Source organism: Lepus europaeus, chromosome 9 (genome assembly GCF_033115175.1).
Source record: "Lepus europaeus isolate LE1 chromosome 9, mLepTim1.pri, whole genome shotgun sequence".
Taxonomy (NCBI): domain Eukaryota; kingdom Metazoa; phylum Chordata; class Mammalia; order Lagomorpha; family Leporidae; genus Lepus; species Lepus europaeus.
This window is the reverse complement of record NC_084835.1, coordinates 121,595,406-121,612,372: the sequence shown is the minus strand read 5'-3', so window position 1 is coordinate 121,612,372 and position 16,967 is coordinate 121,595,406. Positions and strand designations below refer to the sequence as shown.

General features: G+C 49.9%; 1 protein-coding gene across 2 annotated transcripts in view; it reads right to left on the bottom strand.

Moving 5' to 3' along the window:
* Positions 1-6,684, bottom strand: part of ZNF407 (zinc finger protein 407) — a 464,217-nt gene extending 457,533 nt beyond the window's left edge. For both annotated transcript variants that reach the window (XM_062201806.1, XM_062201807.1), the window contains exon 1: positions 6,460-6,684. The gene's annotated coding sequence lies outside the window, so the exon portion shown is untranslated. The remainder of the gene's footprint in view (positions 1-6,459) is intronic.
* Between the last annotated feature and the right edge of the window lie 10,283 nt (positions 6,685-16,967).

The following is a 16,967-nucleotide window of genomic DNA, read 5'->3' as shown; positions in this document are numbered from 1 at the left end:
GTCACCGTGGGACCTTCCTCTGCCAACAACATCCACCACCCTCCCCAGACACCAAGCCAATGGGGCTGCCCAATTTCAGACTTGGACATCCAAAACCGTGAGCTAAATGAATGTTTTCTCTTTATAAAGTTGGCTGCTTCAGGTTGAAAGAAAGTTGAGCATTTTTGCAAGTTTCCTCTTCTGTCAGATGTCCATTGGGATCATCTGTCCTCTTTCTTATTCTTACTGATCTGGATTGGTTTCCTCTCTAAATACTAATCTTTTATTATTGTATATACCAAACAGCACCCACCTACTCTTTGTGACTTATCTGTTCACATTCTTGATGGTTTTTCTAAATAAACACAGTCATCCATATCAATGTCAAATACGCTGATCTTTTCCTTTAAGGTCTGCACTTTGTGATCTGTTTAAGCACCTCTTGCTCATACCAATCCTATGGCTATCATCCTATACTGACTTTTAAAAGTTTCATAGTTTACCTTCTGTGCTTAAGCCTTTCACTAACCTGTAGTGAATTACAAGGGTAACCCACTGGGTCAGCGCTGTGGCATAGGTTAGGCCACCACCTGCAGTGTCAGCATCCCAAGTACCAGCTCCGTTAATCCAATCCAGCTCCCTGCTAATGTGCCTGGGAAAGCATCAGAAGATGGCCCAAGTGCTCGGGCCCCTTCACCTACATGGGAGACCCGGAAGAAGCTCCAGCCCTGGCTGTTGCAGCCACTTGGGGGTGGGGTGTGAACCAAAAGAGGGAAGACCAATCTCTCCCTCTCTCTCTCCCCCCCCCCCACCTCCTCTTTCTCTGCCTTTCAAATTAAAAAGAAAAAGGAAAAAAAAAATAGCCTTTGGCTGAATAGTAAAAAATAAAAAATTTTTAAAAAGGGTAACTGATTCCCAGGAAGTTCTGCTTGGTAAAGACCACATACATAACCAACTACAACCTTAGAGAGAATACAAAAAGTACCCCAAGGTACCCAATACAGGAGCATGCATTTGAGTCCTGGCTGATCTGCTACTGATCCAGCTCCCTCCTAATGCATCTGGAAAGACAGCAGATGATGGTCAAAGCTTGGGCCCCTGCCACCTAAGTATTAGACCTGGATGGAGTTCTGGGCTCCTGGCTTTGCCCTGGCCCTACCCTAGTCAATGCAGCCATTTCAGAATAGAAGATCCCTCTCTGTGTCTCTCCCTGCTTCTTCTCTGTCACTCAGATTTTCAAATTAAAAAAACAAAAAAAATCTGAAAAACAAAAAGTACCACAAGGAACCACTGATTTGACGCTAACCTTTACTTAAACTCCTTAAAGCAGAATAAACCTCTTTATATTCTGCTCTCTCATGGGGGGAGGGGAGGAATGAAAATTTTTCAACATATAAATTTGGAAGGTTGTTGGCAAATCAGTCACCACCACCATACTCCATGAAGAATCCTTTCCATGTTCCCCAGAAACCTCACTGAAGAAACAAAGGGCTCAGCATGGGGAAGTGTGGGCGACTGGCACTCTTAGAGAGCAGGGAGTAGTTCTGGTTGGGAAGTCACCCTGCATGGAAGGCAACTTCACACACACATACATGAGCACACAACACCTGTGTATGTGATTAACACGTAAGTATGAAAAGCTTTGAGGGAGGAGCGCTGTAGCAGAGCAGGTAAAGCCACCGTCCGCAGTGCCATTATCCCATATGGGATGTTCCTCTCCTCACCCAGCTCTCTGCTGTGGCCTGGGAAGGCAATGGAAGATGGTCCAGGTCCTGGGGCCTGCACCACGGAGGAGACCAGGAAGAAGCTCCTGGCTCCTGGCTTCAGGTCGGCCCAGCTCCTGCTGTTGCAGCCATTTGGGAAGTAAACCAGCAGATGGAAGATATCTATCTATCTCCCTTTCTCTCTCTCTCTCTCTCTGCCTCTTTGTTAACTCCATCTTTCAAATAAATAAATCTATCTTTAAAAAAAGAAAAAGAAAAGCTTTAAAAGCTCTACCTTCCCTGAGCCATTAACCACTCTTTACAAACCATATCCTCAACTACTAGGAGACAGGCGTTGCGGTGCAGCAGGTTAAGCCACTGCTTGGGATGCCTGCTTCCCATACTGCAGTGCCTGACCACTCTACTTCTGATCCAGCTTCCTACTAAGGCGTCGTAGGAGGCAACAGATGGGGACTCACTCAGGCCTCGGCCATCCTCTTCAGAGACCCAGAAGCAGCTGTAGGCTCCTGGCTTCAGCCTATCTCTCTCTTTCAAAAAAAAATTCAAAATAAGTAAAAATTATTTTTACAAGCTGGTAACTCTATGAGGACATTTATTCCTCTAAGGCCTGAAAGTTGAAAAAACATCAATATTTCACCAGATGAAACAATTAAAATTTCTTCTTTCCTTCAACTGCCAGAATCATATTTAGTAAGCCTAAAATATCTATTTTAAATTATTTACTTTGCTCTAGCTAAAGCCATCTTAACTCTAATTTTAACATTTCTCTTATTTAGTCTATATCAAATCTATTTTGAAGAAATTAGATGTAACAGAAAAAAATTTTTAGAAGATTTATTTATTTATTTATTTATTTGAAAGGCAGAAATACAGAGAGAGACGCAACAAAGAGCTCTTCCACCCACAGGTTCACCCCCTAAAATGGCTGCAATGGCTGGGGCTGAGCGAGGACAAAGCCAGGAGCTTCTTCTCGGTCTCCCACGCAGGTGCAGGGGCCCAAATACTTGAGCCATCTTCTGCTGCTTTTCCAGGCACAATAGCAGAGAGCTGGATCTGAAGCAGAGTAGTCAGGACTCAAACCAGCGTCCATAATGGGATGCCAGGACTGCAGGCAGAGGCTTAACCTTCTAGGCCACAGCACCAAGCTCCACAGAAATTCTAAAATTCTCAGCACTCAGGTGTCTCCTGGAGTACGGTGACCCAACACATCCGGGTCATGGTTCAAAGGGACCCGGGGTCCACATCATCACATACAGAGCATTTGATCAGGTCACAAGAGGCCTTTAACAAGTGTGAAAAACAAAGAATTTTCAAATCAGTCCACCACTTCTTAAGAAATCAGGTCTTTCAAGTTTTTTTCCTAATTTTCAAAGCTCCTTCCAGATGGGACTCAGCATTACACACACACAACCTCAGGCCAAAACCACCTGAAGTTCACTGCAGGTCGACACTTTTGTCACAGAGCAGATTTTCAAATTTTACATTTACAAGTACCAGCTAGCTAATAAATACAAGAACGATCCCCCAGGAATTCCTCCTGTTCCCCTAACCCCACCGTGTGCTTCTCTCCCTGGCTTGTCCGGAGACCCTCACCAGCGTCACTCTACCAGAGATGCTCACCCACCTGCAGGTCACACCCACTCTGCACAGGAGTCGGTGCCACTTCTCCTCACCAAAAGCTCCCAGCAACACATCATTCTGCATAGCTTCCTGGAGCTCAGGGAGCTGGGGAGGAAGTGCACACCCGGAGTAGGAGCCTGGGGTCTTCACTCCCCCCCCCCCCCCCCAGTCACCCAGGGAGTGGGACCTCCCTGCCTGGGAAGAAAGTTCTAACTTCGGGCCTGCCTAGCTTGTCTGGCTGATGTGCCCCAGGTACCATTCCTGTATGCCCCAGGTACCATTCCTGTATGCCAGTTCGTGTCCCACATGATGTCCTGCTGGGCAGAATGCTTTTTTTTTTTTTTTTTTTTTTTTTTTGACAGGCCCAGTGGATAGTGAGAGAGACAGACAGAGAGAAAGGTCTTCCATTTTGCCGTTGGTTCACCCTCCAATGGCCGCTGTGGCCGGCTCATCGCGCTGATCCGAAGCCAGGAGCCAGGTGCTTCTTCTGGTCTCCCATGCGGGTGCAGGGCCCAAGCACTTGGGCCATCCTCCACTGCCTTCCCGGGCCATAGCAGAGAGCTGGCCTGGAAGAGGGGCAACCGGGATAGAATCCGGCACCCTAACCGGGACTAGAACCCGGTGTGCCAGCACCGCAAGGCGGAGGATTAGCCTGTTAAGCCACGGCGCCGGCCCAGAATGCTTTCTTAAAAGTTTAAAAAACATGGTTTGGTTTCATAGCAATCTTACAAAGTTATATAATTCTAGACTTTTCTAACATGCACACAGAATGTAATTTAGTGTTTTCTTCATGATTCTGAGTAACCAACTGTTGTGCTGGGCAGAAAACCCTTACAGTGATTACACTCACCCCTGCCCTGTTTAATTCACAAAATGGGCAGGACACATGGGAGGGCTGGTCTGGGCCACCTTCTTCAGTACACCTTAGCACACTACAATCAGCACTCGGGCGAACCCCCAGGGGTGGGAGCATCCCCCGCTTAGCATTCCTCCCTAACCTCTCCCACTTTGACTTAATGTTTCCAATGTACACTTTTGCTCTTAGGAGCCACCCTCCCGCTTTGTAGGACTCCTTGGCTGTGTGAGTGTCCTGAGATGTAGGTCACAGAACACTGTCCCACCTGAAACCAGGGCGACGTGGCCATCTCCTTCCCCTCCATGAGACGGGAACCAAGACGCAGGGGCAGAGAGATTTTTCAGTAGCAGAAGAGAATCAACGGCCCACAACAAAGGGGCAATGCCACCAGCCACAAAACTCCACTTTATGAGGTATGACTTTGGCTGTGGCCTCAACCACCCAGTCTCTTTCAGCTCTGTTTTCTGAACCCAGTTCTCCAGTCTTCTCATCAATTCAGGAAGCTACCTATAGCCTTTCAACAAATTTCTGCCTAAGTCAGCCAGAGTTCATTTCTATGGCTGTCAACCAAGAATCATGATGGGCACCACGACACTGTGTCCCCAAGGAACACCGCACCACCATTACACTGTGTGGCCAACGCCCACTTCCGTCTCCATGTGCCCTGCCACCTTATACACTGCACCCTGGCGCAAAGGCTGGCACAAAGCAAGCACGAGTAACTGTCCTGATTGACCTCCTTAACCCCCGGTGACGGATACTGGAAAGTGAAGGACAAGGACACTCGGGCCAGGTGCCGTTCCACACCCAGTGTTACCTACGGTCAAGAGTGCCTCAGAACTAGTTTAGTCTCCTAGTCACGGGTTTGCAAAGCAGGATCCTTACCGCCTGGAATACATCCTCTTAATCAAGACAAGAGAAAAGTCAAATTAAAGAGTCTATTTTATTCAAGTTCGTTCTTCTCTAATAAAACAAACGATTAGGAAGACTGTTGGGGGAATGTGGTGAAAAACTTCAAATCCTTGAGACCCCCACTCACACACTATTTCCTGTAGGCGTCTGCGGCTCCCCCGGCGCCCAGGCTCCAGCCTGACACTCAGAAAAGGGCATTACACTTTCGGGTATCGTCTCCCCGACAGCACCGCGCCCCCCGGAGAAGCCTGCACCGGAAACGGCGCTAGACATAAAGCAGGAACCAGGGTTTCTCAACCGGAGCCCCGACAGTATCGGTGGACTCTGCCTAGCTTGCTTTTCCGTGGATCTAAATTTATTCCAAAACAGCGCGATTGTTTTTTGATCAGCAATGCTCCCGCGGCCCAGGCCTCGGCCACCCGACAGCTCTGCCCTGTGCCAGGTGCGGTCAGTCGTTAGCAACCCTGGCAGGGCGAGCGGCGCGCACCGCCGGCTTGAGTGCCCGCACTCCTCTGGGTCAGGGCACTTGGGGTGACCTCGGCGTGCGGGGAAGCAGTCCGCGGTCACCCGTGTCTGTGCTGGGTGTCCCGACGGCACCACCGCCTCAGCTCCTGAGTGCATCAACTCGCAGGGCAGCGAGCTCCTCGCCCGACGTCGCCGGCATCCCGCGAGGCCGCCGCTCCGACCGCCACCCCGACTGCAACTGCCCACGGAGGCGATGTCCACGGGTCCCCGCCCCCAAACCCAGCGTGACCCGCAGAGCTCAGCCGCCAGGGCCGCCAGGGCCGCCAGGGCCGCCAGGGCCGCCAGGGCCGCCCGGGCTGGGTGACGGGCGAGCAGCCGCTGGGCCTGCCCCGGGCCCGGGGCTCCGCCGCCCGCCCACGCCGGCGAGCCTAACGGCAGGAGGCGAGCGGCTGGCAGCGGGGCGGCCAGCACGCCGAGCGGTGAGCCCAGAACGGGCTGGCGGCCTGAGGCAGCCGCCGCTGCCGGGAACTGCGGCTGAGGCCCGGGAGCCGGCCCTGCGGCCCGAGCGGCGTCTCCCATCGGGGACACCGCCCGGGCCGGCAAGGACGGCCCCGACGCGGCGCAGGGGAGCGCGCGGAGGGCGCGGGCGGCGGCGGCGGCGGCGTGCGCGAGGCGGCGGCCGTGTGTGTCCGGGCGTGGGTCTGGGCGGGCGTCGGGAGGGAAAGGCGAGCAGGGAGGGGCGGAGGCGGGGGGAGGGGGGAGGAGAGAGCGCGAAGGGCCCTGAGCGGGCTCGGGGCGCCCGGCCGCCAGGCCCCGGGCCCTCAAGCCACCGCCCCCAGGCCCCGCGCTGACGCTGGACGGTCCCCGCCTCCAGACCCCCCGCCCCGCCAGAGAATAACTTACCTGTTTGCCGACGGAATCGCTCCTGCTCGCCCCTCTGACTGACTCCTCCGGCTCACCGTCTTCCCTTTGGGAGGAAGGGGTGGGACTTCCTGTCTCCCCTTTGAGCGACTTCCGGCGGTTCCGAGGACCGCTCCGTCGTGGATGGAACCCCGGACACCACCACCGAAAAGCAGAAACTTGAAGCTGGTTCCGCAGAACTCAAGTCGAGTTCGTTCTTCCTGCCCCGAGCGGCCGACTATGTCGTATTTTTAGCCCGTCAGCTCCTGCCGGAAGTCATTCGGAGAGGAAACAGGAAGTCCCACCCCTCCCCAGGAGAAGGAAAACCGGAGGAGTCAATATTAAAAGGGAGGACGCGGGTCAGGCTCGTAGGTGGGCGGTGTCGGCCGGGGAGGGCCGCCGGGACGTCCAGGGGGTTCCTCCCGAGCCGATCCCGCCTCCTTCCTGCTGCCTTCTCCACCTCCAGCCGCCCTGGGCCAAGGACCCCCAGGCTCAGGCCCGTGGGGTGCTGCCCGCCATGGCCGGTGTGGCTCCTGGGGCTCCAAGTGAACGAGATGTCTCAGGAGTGCGGGGCGTGTGTGCTACTCCGGGTTATGAGAAACAGAGATCTCGAAAGACCACACCAAAACCCGAGCTCCTGGAATCTGGAGCTGGATGCTGGCAGCGGCGAGGAGGCTGCGAGGCTGAGCAGTGTGGCAATAAAAGTTGAAAACGCCCCGAGTGTTCGTGATACCCCGGGTGTGGGGATTTTTTTTTTTTTTTTTTAAACGAACGTTAACGGCACAGTGCGAGGGATTGTTGGGAAGAAAACAGGGCTGGGCGCCAGTGGTCAGCAGTCCCGGCCCATGGCGCCCCTCACCCAGGTCGGTCCAGGAGCCAGCACGTGTCGACGCCCAGAGTCCGGCGCCGAAGACCCCAACGCGAGGGGCTGCGCGCCACCCGGAGCTCCACTGGACAGAGGCCTTGCTGAGGGCTCCGGCTGTACTTCTAGGCGAGGGCAGGTGGACTAACAGATTTGTATTCAGGTCACCGACGGGCGCTGCAGACCCAATGAGGGCCCAAGGCCGACTCCGGCGCAGTTCAGTTCAGGCCGGGAGGCGCTGGGGCGAAGACCCCGAACCTGACTGTTCGCCCACCGGGGACTGCCCTTCCCAGGGTCACTGTTGGAGGCCACACAGCCAATAAGAGCGGTCGGAGCTCCAGGCAGCCTCTTCCACTCTGCTGACACTGGTCCCCGCTGCTCCACTTCCCACCCAGCTCCCTGCTGGTGGCCGGGGAGGCAGCGAGATGGCCGCGTGCCTGGGCCCCTGCACCCGCGAGGAGCAGCCCCCGAGCAGCGCCCACGCCTGCCTGCTGGCGGTTGCCGCCCTCGAGGAGGGGGCCAGGCGCGGAAGATGCCTGCTCTGGCTCTCCCCGCTCTTGCAACTCCGCCTTCACACAGCCGCTTACCAGTCCCAGAGCAGAGTGGGAAAGACCGCTTCCGCGGGGCGGGTGACCATGTCGGGGTTGCACGTACTGCCTCAGTCAGCATTTCCTGGCTGCCTGCTGCCCAAGAAAATCGGACGATTCTGGAAAGTAAGGACTCGCAGCCTCCGTCCAGGGAGTAGCCGGCAGCGTTAGTCTGGAACAAGGCTGGTTGCCTTCTTGACCCCCGCGGGCAGCTCCATTCCCCTTAAGGGTTAGGCGTTGCCTTGGTCTTGGGGGACTTTTCTCTGCCTCTTTAGCTCGGGGTTCAGTTAACACCTTCCTCTTGGAGCGGGAAGTTAATTCGGAGGTTACCGTTTGCTAAAAAAGGACCATGAGGAAGCCAGTTTGATCTCATTTCCAGTTGAGAGGTTCCATGTGATCAAAGCCTCCTTTCCTGACTGTGGGTAAAATTAAGAGCTGGCCTTCTCTCCTCCTCTCTCTCTCTCTTTTTTTTTTTTTTTTTTTTTTAGATTTATTTATTTATTTTATTTGACAGGTAGAATTATAGACAAAGAGAGAGAGACAGAGAGAAAGGTCTTCCTTCCTTTGATTCACCCCCCAAGTGGCCGCTATGGCCGGCGCTGTGCCGATCCGAAGCCAGGAGCTTCTGTCCCGGTTGCCCCTCTTCCAGGCCAGCTCTCTGCTGTGGCCCGGAGTGCAGTGGAGGATGGCCCAAGTGCTTGCACCTGCATGGGAGACCAGGAGAAGCACCTGGCTCCTGGCTTTGGCCCGGCCAGCCCCTATCTGGGTAGTGAACCAGGGGACGGAAGAGCAAACTCTGCCTCTCTGCTGCTCTGCCTTTCACATAAAATGAATGCTTTGAAAAAGCCAACGTAGGCTGGTGCCGCGGCTCACTAGGCTAATCCTCCGCCTGCGGCACCAGCACACCGGGTTCTAGTCCCAGTCAGGGCACCGGATTCTGTCCCGGTTGCCCCTCTTCCAGTCCAGCTCTCTGCTGTGGCCCGGGAGTGCAGTGGAGGATGGCCCAAGTGCTTGGGCCCTGCACCAGCATGAGAGACCAGGAGAAGCACCTGGCTCCTGGCTTTGGATCAGCGCGGTGCGCCGGCCACAGCGGCCATTGGAGGGTGAACCAACGGCAAAAGGCAAAAGGAAGACCTTTCTCTCTGTCTCTCTCTCTCACTATCCACTCTGCCTGTCAAAAATAAAATTAATAAACACCCAAAATCTTAGTGATTTGTAACAAAAAGTGTTTATTCTTAATTCCCTCTCCAAGTCCATCACAACATCGTTGGATGTTCACTAAAAAAAAAAAAAAGGAAAAAAGAGTTAAATGGGGGGGCCTTAATTCAGTTATATCAATAATTACAATAAATAAAAATAACTAGACATTTCATCTAAAAGGAAGAGATGACAGAATGGATTAAAAAGCATATTTATTTCTGACTAGCAAGCAGCAATCACTCACATTTTTGCTCCACTTTATGTTTCCCTGTAAGTCACTGGCCATTTTTCTCTGGGTACTTTAAAGAATTATTCTTTTGAGGGCCAGTGTGTGGCACAGCAGGTAAAGTCACCATTTGCATCCCAAATGGGCACCAGTGCAAGTCTTTGCCAATGGCCTGGGAAAAGAGCAGATCATCCAAGGGTTTGGGTCCTGCCATCTACTCAGAAGACCCACAGGAAGCTCCTGGCTCCTAGCTGCGCCCTGGCCCAGGCCTGGCCGTTGTGGCCATCTGGGGAGTGAACCAGCAGATGGAAGACCTCTCTCTGTCTCTCCCTCTCTGTAACTGACTTTCAAATAAATAGATCTTTAAAAAAATTATTTTCAGAAGTTTAGGATATGACTAGATGTGATTACCTTCATATTTATCCTGCCTGGGCTTTCTGAGCTTTTAAAATCTGTAAATATTAGTGTATGTCTTCACCAAGTTTGGAAAATTTATGACCATTATTTCTCCAGATATTTTTCTTCATCCTCTCTCATGTTATGTCTTTTGATACTACCCACCAAATAACATCACCTAAGCTGTGTCCTTTTTTAACTGTTTTCCTCTCTGGTCTTCAGACTGAAAATTCTATTAACCTGTTTTCCTTGCCTCCTGATTCTTCCATCATCTCCACTCTTCTATTAAAACCATCTAGTGATATCTTTATTCCAGATGTTATTTTTTTTTAAGTTCTCAATATTCTCTTTAGCCTTTTCTTACACTGTTTCTATGATGAGGTTTCATATTTTTTAAAAAATATGTATTTATTTATTTATTTGAAAGTCAGAATTACATAGACAGGAGAGGCAGAGAGAGAGAGGTCTTCCATCCTCTGGTTCACTCCCCAATTGGCCGCAACAGCCAGAGCTGCGCTGATCTGAAGCCAGGAGCCGGGAGCTTCTTCCCAGTCTCCCCACAAGGGTGCAGGGACCCAAAGAGTTGGGCCATCTTCCACTGCTTTCCCAGGCCACAGCAGAGAGCTGGATCGGAAGTGGAGCAGCCAGGACTCGAAGCGGCGCCCACTGGGATGCCGGCACTGCAGGCAGGGCTTTCCCTGCTACGCCGCAGTGCCAGCCCCGATGTCTCATATTTATTTATCACATGCATATTTTCGTTTATATCTTTGAATATAGTTTAAAGGCTGCTTTGAAACTTTGTGTTCTGATTCAAACACCTGGATCATCTTGGGGTTACTCTCCATTGATTTCCTTTTGGATTATAACTCACGTTTTCATATTTCTGAAATCTCTAGTACATTTTGGATTGCATCCTAAACATTTGAGAAATACAACGCAGAGCTCTTGGGTTCTGTTGTATTCCTCTGATGAGCACTAGCATTTTGTCTGAACGGATGGTTTTTGGCTATACTCATGCTTTGTACTTCGTCTCTCCTGACATAAGCTGTCGTGAAAGTCTCGTTTAGTTCCTTTGGCTGTGGCTGGAAGAACTGAATGTGCCCCACAGTAGTTCAGAGGTCACCCCGACACTTGGGCAGGGGTACAGAGCTTGATGCTTCCCTGCGGCCGCCACCTGGCTTTTAAACCCCGAAGTGTGCCTGCGCTCTGCCATCTGGCTCCGCAAGTGAGCTTTTACGTAAACTTCATTAAAAATTATCTAAAATGTGAAAGGAGGCATTGGTCACTCTGGGGAACTACTCGTTTTTGATGATGAGTTTACTTTAACAATATTCAAAGTTCTAATTTTCTTTAAGTTTACATTTTTTGTAATTGCATTCAAATGCCTACTGACAATATGCATGAACACTTAACCACTCTGGAATTTTAAATCTATGCTCTTTCTAAGCTGTTTTGGTGAATTTCGATGTGGGAGGTGAGATGATTAAAACTTCATATTTTCTATTATAGCAAAAGGCATAACTTCTCTGACACTCTTTTTCATCCTGAATAAGGATTTATACTACAGTAATGGTTTTAAATAAAATGCATCCGTATAATAATGTTTTTCTCTTCAAGTCTTCCCGAGTTAAAAATAGCACAGAAGCATGCATGTATTTGCTTATCATAACTGTTAAGAAGTTACAGTCATTATACGTCTCCTCCGCATCATATTGGAAAAAAGAATGCCGCATTTTGTTGTCTCAACATTTCCTATATTTCTGTCTCTGTAGCTCATCAGTAGATTGAGTCTTTAGCCAGAAGAGTATGGAACAGAACCAACCCAGCCTCTGTCTCCCTAGTGCCTACCTCCTAAAGAAGGAAAATCTTTTCAACACAGTGAGGATTATCTTTCTTGTTTATCAAGTGCTCTGCAGAGTGTAGACATTATGGAGTTGGTTAGTAGAAAACAAAAAGGATATGTGCAAGTATTGGGCACAGATTTAAGTTTTACATCTTGTTATGAAAGGCGAGGATGTCACCAATAGATACCATAAGTTTGCTGGATCTAACCATAGATACATTAACAGAGAAGTTAAAGTAAAATACAAACAAGTATTTTGCTTTGTCTTATACAATAGAGCCCTCAAATGCTATTTTAATTCACTGGCCATTACATTTCCAATTAATAAACTGTGGTTGAAAAACAGCATTTGAAATAACAGATAATATTGAATACACTTAAAACAACATCTAGGGCATCTTGTCCCCTGTTAGAGAACCTGGGTTCTAGCCCCAGCTCTAGCTCTTCCCAGTGGAGACCCAGAGAGGCTACAGGTGATGGCTCAAGTGATTGAGAGCCTGCTACCCACTGAGTTCTTGATTCTGGCTCTGGCACAGTCCCAGCCACTACAGGTATTCAGGGAGCAAACCATCGGTTGGGAGCATTCTCTCTCTCTCTCTTGCTCACTCACTCTCTCTCTCTGCCCTCCTTTTTTGTTTTTTAATGGAATTTTTTTTTAAGATTTCTTATTTATTTGAAAAAGTTACACAGAGAGAGAAGGAGAAGCAGAGAGAGGTCCTCCATCTGCTGGTGCACTCCCCAACTGGCCGCAATGGCCAGAGCTGTGCTGATCCAAAGCCAGGAGCTTCCTCTGGATCTTCCCTCATGGGTACAGGGGCCCAAGGACCTAAGCCATCTTCCACTGTCTTCCCAGGCCATAGCAGAGAGCTGGATTGGAAGTGGAGCAGCCGGAACTCGAACCGGCACTCATATGGGATGCCGGCACTGCAGGCAGTGGCTTTACCCGCTATGCCACAGTGCTGGCCCCTCTCCCTCCCCTCCTTTTAAAATTTTTTCAGAATAAATCCTAAACACTTAAAATAGTGTCTTACCTTCTAAAATAGATGGTATTTAAAGTGCATTTGGCCCTATCACAAAACAGAGTCTGGTACTAGCTACCACTAGAAGGGAGAAGTCAGAGAGAATAGCATTTATTTGCTTTTGTGAGCGTCTTTCTTTGTCTACTTCTTCTTCTAAAACATTTGTTGAACGAATATTGTGGATCAGGCACAATAGTGTGTAGACTCAGCTCGGCTCGTTGTCTCCCAGCAGGAATAGTGGATCAGTGTTCCCCAGTCCTCTGACTGCTCAAGAGGAGCCCCTGTGTTTCTGGGTGTGAGAGAGAGAAATCTGCGGTTTTGTTGTCATCCTATTCACTGTCATTGAGGACACTGTGCAGGCCACATCAAGCAGGGATACAGCATCTGTAGGCGCTCAACAACTGCTTTGTGGTCTCTGCACGGAGGCATGGCCCCTGTGAAGGCAAGGTTATCAGCCAGCCATGGACATTCCAGCGTACCTGCTGTTGCTGCTTTCTCCCAGTGCTAGCCACTCCTAAGAAGGTTTCAAACTGGTGAAATGCAGCATAAAGAAGGGTAGAGCAGGCCTGGCTCAGGACACCCCCAAAATTGCTGCTGCAGAATAAGGAGGAAGATTTTTAGCAATCTGTATGCAGGACACTGCTGAACTCTGAAAGTATAGGGACTAGTTGAAAACGGTCTCTGGTGTTGTAGAGCTTAAGACTAAGTGGGGCCGGCACCGTGGCTCACTTGGCTAATCCTCCACCTGCAGCGCTGGCACCCCAGGTTCTAGTCCCGGTTGGGGCGCCAGGTACTAGTCCTGGTTGCTCCTCTTCCAGTCCAGCTCTCTGCTGTGGCCCGGGAAGGCAGTGGAGGATGGCCCAAGTGCTTGGGTCCCCGCAACCGCAACCGCATGGGAGACCAGGAAGAAGCACCTGGCTCCTGGCTTCGGATCGGCGCAGCCCCGGCCGTGGCGGCCATTAGGGGAGTGAACCAACGGAAGGAAGACCTTTCTCTCTGTCTCTCTCACTGTCTATAACTCTCTCACACACACACACACACTGTCTAACTTTGCCTGTCCAAAAAAAAAAAAAAAAAAAACTGAGTTGGGGGGAGACAGACGCATAAGAAGTATGACTGTGTAGCACCATGTGGATGAACCACATCACATCATCATAATTGGTTCCCAAAGACACACTATATGCTTAGAACTTTAAAGAGCCCACAGTAAACCAGTCAGTCTCCACTTTCAAGAATCTTGTGGACTAGTAGGGGAACACACAGGGTTCTATTTGCGCAAAGATGTGCTTAATTGCAATGATAATAAATGTTACAAAAGAACTATGGGGGGGGGGGGCTAGCATTGTGGTGTAGCTGGTAAAGCTGCAGCCTGCAGTGCTGGCATCCCATAGGGGCTGTTCCACTTCCAATCTAGCTCTCTGCTATGGCCTGGGAAAGCAGTGAGGATGGCCTGAGTTCTTGAGCCCCTGCACCCGCGTGGGAGACCAGAAGAAGCTCCTGGCTTCAGATCAGCACGGCTCCAGCCATTGCAGCCAATTGGAGAGTGAACCAACTGATGGAAGACCTCTCTTTGCCTCTCCTTCTCTCTCTGTGTAACTCTGACTTTCAAATAAATAAATAAATCTTAAAAAAAAAACAATTCTGGGGACTCAGGTAGTGTATGTAATAGGGACGCTAAAGTACCCAGGGGGAATCAGAAAAGGGCTTCCCTGAACAATACAACTCAGCTGATATCTGAAGAATAACTGGAGGTGGGGGGGTGGGAGGGAGATTTAACCAGACCCGGGGTTCCTGAGAGTATTCCAGGAGGGGGCCGATAATCCAAGGAGGCAGCCAGCTCTCAGTGGCTGAGAATGTGGGGTTGTTGGGGTGCACCAAGAAGGCAGAGTGAAGCCAGTAAAGCAGAGACCGGACCATACAGCAGCTCTAGGCCATCTGCTATTGCAGACTTTTTCCTGAGACCACAAGGCCACTCCCAGGATTTGAAGCTGCGGTATGACAGGTACAGCAGAGAGGAACTCCCCTGTGAGCAAGAGACAGGACAAAAGGCATAGAAGTTTTGTTTATGAACTATGGGAGGTGACAGTGGAGAGAAAAGGAAGTGGTGGCTTCTGAGAAAAGGTCCACTGATCCTGCTATGAATGGCATTTGAAAGAGAGGGAAATGTCAAAGATTCAGGGCTCCGCTATCAACTGGCCAATGTTCCATTTACCAAAGCACAGAGCCCCAGAGGCGAAGCAAGTCGGAGGGTGCTACTTGGATGTGCCGTGTTTCAGAGGACTGGATGGGCTGGGAGTGGCCCACAAGGGTGATGGACACGCCCAGCAGGAGCGTGAGCAGTGAGGAGAAGCCAGAGACAAGTCCTTCATCTGTCAGTGCATTCTCCCAGCGGCAAGGGTAGAGAGGCAGAGTCACCCACCAGGGCACCCACACACTCGGGCAAACACCCAGGCAAGGGTCCCAGGTCAGCACATTCAATTTTGCAAATACTGCATAAAACCAAAAAATGTTCCTAGCCCTCACTGTTTTCCATTAAGAGCACCTTCCGAATCCATTTAATACAATAGTTGTATGAGTATTTGAAGGTGCTGCATCTACGAACGAAACCCATTCATTGCCTTCCTTCAGTTCCATCAAGTCCTGTCCTGATTGTGTGAATAGACCTCCAGGTATCCTGGGCCACCATTTGTGTGCACATACATCTATTTCTTTAATAAAATTTTTAAAAGCAAATATTTGAATTTCTCTTTGACTCAGCATCCCTGCCTCCTTATCACTGATGGCTTGACCTTGCCTGTCACTGGGGAAATTTCTCTCACCCCTCTGAATGAGACAACATTGGGAGGTACTGATGTAGGCAGGCGTACAGGATAAAACTGCTCAGGTTTGTGAGCTGGAAGACCACACCCCTGTGTGACCTCATGCCCCTACCTGGCCACACCTGTGTGCCCATCGGCCAATCAGGTTAATTAACCACTCCCCTTTGGAAGTGGATTAAAAGCTGGGACACAGTGTGCCTGGCCCTTTTTCTTTTCTTTGGCTTTTTGCCAGTGTGGGCCTTGCTACCCCTGTGCCTCCAGGCCCCAGGCTTTCTGGTCCGCATGGTCCTCCATGTGGCTGGCTCCTGGGACTAGATATGACCCAGATTTCCCTCTCTCCTACAGATAGGGCCCTCACTCTCCTGTGCATCTTTCTCACTGAATAAAAAGCTTAAAATGTATCATGCTACCTTGTTCATTTATGCCGGTATTCAGAATTCTTCTCTGAGTATTAGGCAAGAACCCACACAGGCTTATTAATATTGGGGATTTATTAATAAGCATACGGGTGATATTGTATGGCACCCCATTTTCTGATATCAGTACTTCCTTTCCGGCTCCTGAGTCATGACAGAGTCAGTAGCCACACGGCTCAGCATGGGCTGGAAAACCTGGGGGACTGAGCTGGGGACACCCATCCCGACTCCGGGTGGCAGAGACGTGGACTCTGAACTCTGGCACTCCAGGTTGACTCTCCTAGGCTCAACAACCTCAGTAACTATCCTCTTCCTCCCTTCCCTCTGGGTGCAGTTGAATAATTAACCAAGACACTGCTGGCCTGAGAGATTCAGCAGGAGTGAAGATGAGTGAGCTCATCTTATTGTTTGGTGACTTCATAAAACTGACACTACATTGTTCAGAAATGGTTACAATTATTTTATAATGAACTTTCCTTAATTGACTAATATGAACCCTTTACAATATATAAATTGGCGTCAGAAATCTTTTGCACTGTTGATCCCCGGGAACAATGTCAAATAAATCAGGTGGGTCCAGTGAAAATGCCAAAAACCCAGCATAACCCATGAGCACTCTCTGTGCTTAACAACACAAATACCACACACCTGTTGATGTTCCACAGAGGTTTGATAATGGCCAGCATCAGCAGTCACACCCTGGTTTGAAGTCTCCAGCTTTCAAAATAACGGTAAATGGAAGCCTTCATGAATGCCCCCCACCTCACCCCTCAGGCTGATTGCTCAGTGGGGGGCCACTATTGTGAACCACTGACCACGTGGTATAGTCATTAGAAATGTGAGGCCACAAGTTTTCAAACTGACATTTTAAGAACCAACAGAGACATGGAAAAAAAAAAGTTGAAGGCAAATGTGTTAATGCTTTGTTTTTATTTGGAGTTGTAAGAGAAACATTTTTATTAAACTCTTAAATTCTCTTCCATTAATGTGATTTAAATAAAGAATTTGTAAAGATTGAGTTGAATTATTTACATATACTCATCTGTAGAAAAATTACATTCTGGTTTTATTTCTGTTTATTTAGACCATCAAACCCAATCAAGCCAAACAAGATGGTTAACTAAAATGATTAATGAATGCAGC